General features: G+C 37.5%; 1 long non-coding RNA gene across 2 annotated transcripts; it reads right to left on the bottom strand.

Moving 5' to 3' along the window:
• Nucleotides 1-1,106: 1,106 nt before the first annotated feature.
• On the bottom strand, nucleotides 1,107-4,108 carry LOC133147126 (uncharacterized). 2 transcript variants are annotated; one of them, XR_009711522.1, is made up of 6 exons: nucleotides 3,926-4,108; nucleotides 3,349-3,492; nucleotides 2,876-3,003; nucleotides 2,585-2,703; nucleotides 1,942-2,338; nucleotides 1,107-1,439 (listed from the first exon to the last, which is right to left on the bottom strand). It is a non-coding gene; the product is annotated as an uncharacterized LOC133147126 (long non-coding RNA). The 2 variants fall into 2 exon arrangements; XR_009711521.1 differs by having other exon boundaries at nucleotides 1,942-2,703.
• Nucleotides 4,109-4,419: the final 311 nt, after the last annotated feature.

Raw genomic sequence — 4,419 nt, 5'->3', positions numbered from 1 at the left:
AGAAGTTAGAAGTGAAAAACGAAATTTTATGAAATTTTGCAAAATTTTATGCAAATATTAAAAGTGAAAACGTGAAAATTTTGAATTTGGGAAGTTTGGGAATGTCCCCAATGTGATTTGAATGTGTTGAATGATGTGAATTTCAAACTGGAACAACGTAAATGTGAAATGTTGAATCTGCCATTAAGAATGAATGGGGCAAAAATCGCCATAAATTTATGAATTATGCGAAAACGGAAGATTTTTGGAACGAGAAAAATGTGAGCAGTCGTGCCATGAATATTTGGAATAAGTGAAAAGTGGAATGGAGTGAATCGGTTGAAGTATGTGGAAGTAGTTAAGCGCCAAAAAAGTGAGCGGATGTTGAATAATAATAATAAAGGACAGGAATAACAATAGTGTGAAGGTCTTCACCTTCACACTAATAATAAAGGACAGGAATAACAATAGTGTGAAGGTCTTCACCTTCACACTAACTAGAATTTTGCAATTTCTGGAGAAATTGCGTGTGAAGGCGAAATGTATGAATAACTTTTTCGGGGAATGCTGCCGAACGATGTTGAAACGTGTTCAATTACTTGAGAACATTTGGAGAATTTGTGGTGAATTTCAAAATTGAAAGTTTGGAATATTTGGTAAGTGGGAAGTTGTGGAATAGGTATGCAAAAGATGAACAGTTGAAAATTGGAATGGGTTGAATCGGTTGAAAAATGTAGAAATTAGAATAGAAAAATGAAATTTTGGAGAATTTGGTTGAATTTCGAATTTGGAATCTTGGTAAGTGGGAAGTTGTGGAATAGGTAGGCAAAAGATGAACAGTTGAAAGTTGGACTAGGTAGAATCGGTTGAAAATGGTAGAAATTAGAGTAGAAAAACCAAATTTTAGAGAATTTCGAATTATTGGTAAGTGAGAAGTTGTGGAATAGTTAGGCATAAAATGCATGAGCTAAATGTTGAAACGGGTTGAATTGGTGGCAAAATGAATAAGTTAGAAAGGAAAAACGCTGTTAAATGACACTGAATGACGTATACATGAAGTGGGATTTAGCTGAACCTGTTGATGTTGGGACAATACAAATAGGTTAAAAAAAATTGGAAACTGCAGGTGAATATGTACATTTTAGAAAAAGCAGTAAGCAAGAAAACCAATAAGCGAGTAAAAACAGTACATACGCAAGAAGTATTAGTCAACAAGAAACAGTCAGCAAGGTAACTACTAAGAATCAAATCTGAATCTGTTCTTATTAGGCATAACGAAATCTGCATGACAACATAACGTCCACCAGGTGTCAGTGCTGAGTGACAGTTATTAAGCATGAGATGAACAGTTTAAAGTTGGAACATGTCGAAAAAGACATTCCTGTCCACAAATCCCATTGGAAAATAAGGATGCTGAGGCCAAAGACGTGTTGCTTTGACGTTGGGGATGTCTGGATAATCTGCAGTAAAATCAAAAACACCAAAAATAAATCCTCTATCCACATTAAAAGTAAAATAACATAGTGTATTTAAAAGTTGACAGAATTACATTGCATGTCTAATGAAAAAATATGCACATCTCTTGAAACTTGTTACAAATGTAAGGCTGTGTGTGCAATTGTTACAGACAGAAATGATTAAGACAGCTCATCCGCTATGCAACATATTTAGTTTCAGCGTCCTCTACTGGCAAAAATACATATTGCACTTGGGCGCATGCGTTTCTTCCTCTAAATAGAAAACAAACCTTCCTATAAACCAAAAGTTCTGGGGAGGCAAGTGCCACATAATGTTGATCTTTTATTTATCAATGTATGCAAACGAATGGTTTTTATGTATTATCTATCCATTTACCTGGCCGTTTATTACACCCAAAAGCAAATATAGCTTTTGCTATACGATAGACATCCATTGTACATTCTCATATTAACCTTGAGAGGGTTTAAAAAAATATTTACGTACCATCTTTGTCGTTGCCTGATGGATCTGTCCAGGTTCCCCCTTCCTTAGTTGTGCGTTTTTTCGTTCGTGTCCACCGTGTTGCTTAAGGTGAGTCAGTTCCACATGGACTATGGAAAATGTGAGTCGGCAGACAGTGCATATTTTCCTCACACTTTTTGACAAATCTATTTTCTGCTTCACTGTCCACTCGGCAAGTTTGAAACTTGTGTGCTTCTTTTTAGTAATACTTACCCCCTTGCGGTCGCAGTAACTGCCTGGAACGCGTCCATGCTGCTGAGTTAACTTCTGCAATCTACTTTGTGGTGCCACCGCACATGAGATGATCGCATTCCGTATTGTTTTCTATGTTCTTTGGACAGCAGGCCAAAGAACGCTACCGTAAATTCTATCTATCAATCTAGAATGGGAATACATGCGACATCTGAGCAACATTTTCAAAATAAACCATAGTATTCCAGAATACTAAAATAAAGACAGCTGAAGTTACAAATATGCCAAAATAAGACATGGGTAAAATACCATTACTATAGATTAAAATAGATTGAAATCATATACTATACAATACATTAATACCATTAACTACACATTGAAACAATATATTTGCGACTGTATTTGCTATAAACAAAATAATAAACTGGGTCACCTAAATCGGCATATGACGTTGCCTCTCTCTCTCTCTCTCTCTCTCTCCAACTTGGTGTCGTGGAGCCACACCAGCATCTCTGGTCGCAGGTCGAAGAGGCCGGCCTCTGAGGGTGGTCTCTATAGGGGGCAAATGTTGATGAAGTGGTTAAATATATTATCATAATTTAATAAAAATGAATAAAATAAATTATTTTGTGCATTTAACTTTAAACTTTAATAGTAGAACATTTTAACCAGAACAAACAAGTAACACAAAATACAAACAACAGAACAAAAAAAAAAAAATTACCACAAAAACCCCTCTTCCACTCCTCTAATGGAAACATTCTGGTGGCATTGGTGGCGTCCACAAACTCCTTGTTCAAATTCACCATTGATTTTAAAGGCCACAAAGCGAAAGGGCTCTTCTTCCAGTTCCTGCGCAAAGAAATTTCATGACAATTTATTATGTTTGAAACACCACGAGAAAACATGATGGATGGATGGATGGATGGATGGGGTTGGGTAGGTAGGTATGTAGCTTGGTTAGATATAGATATATAAACAGAAAGACAGACAGATAGACAGACAGACAGCTGTGTCTGAGACAATATCCTACAAAGTTGGTGATCCAGATTTTGAGAAAACTCCTAAAGCATGAATCTGACTTCAACCTTAATGATGGTGAGCCACTGATAGCAGTGCATCCCAAGTAAATAACAGTATTGATTCAATTGAGAACACCTTTGTTTATACACATAAAAAACTGCTTGCTTTAGGTACCTTTATTACAGTATTTTCTGTGGAGTGGAGCTCTACGCCACTAGAAGATGATGTTGTCATGTGTGTCATGGACAGCCGCTGTCCAAGTTTGACATGGAAAAAGTTGGTTTCGCGCCATGTGAGGACCTTAATTTCTCTTTGATCCTGTAATGAAAATGACAAATTAGTATTAGTTGTTGAAATGTAGATCTAGGCTAAGGCAACATGATGCCCTAAGGGACCTTACTCAGGTGAAATGAGAGTGTGACAGATATCTTTACTGAGACTCTCTCTCTCTCTCTCTCTCTCTCTCTCTCTCTCTCTCTCTCTCTCTCTCTCTCTCTCTCTCTCTCTCTCTCGACACAATCAACAGATTAGCATTAGCAATACGCTATCGCAATACAACAACAAAAATCTGCTATAAAACTGCTCCTCAACCAATTGTTTCTTTGCAATTGTATTTGCAATACCGTAATTATTCTAATAATTATCGCCCATATTCTAATAACCGCCCTGTGTGTGTTAGCGATAGCATAAATAAAACACTGATACCTCTAATTATCGCCCATGCTGCTAAAAAATTCCCCCCAAAACTTACGTTTTCCTCCGCGACCACATGCCGACGTCTTTGCGCAAGTTTAAATATGACTGATTTGACAGCGCGTTGAACGTCCCTTTTAATTTGTTTTTCTCCATAAACTATGATACAATTACACTCGTCACTCCGCAACAATATCCTCACACAATTACGTTCTCGGTGCATGGGCTCGAACAAGACGATCGCGTTAATATGACGTGTACAACACGTGATGTGCGACGGTAGCGTGTCGCATCGATGGCGGCGTCAATTGACGCACCCCGCTGTTAGAGGTAGCTCAAAACAGCCGCTGTCCTCGTGTTAAAAACACCAGTGAGATACTACATAAGGAAAATATACATATTATCGCCCTTTTCAGTGCCCCTTGGCAATCGGACAATAATGGGTGATAATTGGAATAAATACGGTAATTTAATAAAACGGGTACCTTAAATCCACGGAAGACTTTGCTTGTAATGATTTTACACAGCCACTAAGTGTCAGTGTCGAGCAAC

The sequence above is a fragment of the Syngnathus typhle genome, unplaced genomic scaffold (assembly GCF_033458585.1).
Source record: "Syngnathus typhle isolate RoL2023-S1 ecotype Sweden unplaced genomic scaffold, RoL_Styp_1.0 HiC_scaffold_33, whole genome shotgun sequence".
Lineage (NCBI taxonomy): Eukaryota > Metazoa > Chordata > Actinopteri > Syngnathiformes > Syngnathidae > Syngnathus > Syngnathus typhle.
The sequence above is the reverse complement of the archived record's forward strand: the minus strand, read 5'-3'. Positions and strand labels throughout refer to the sequence as shown.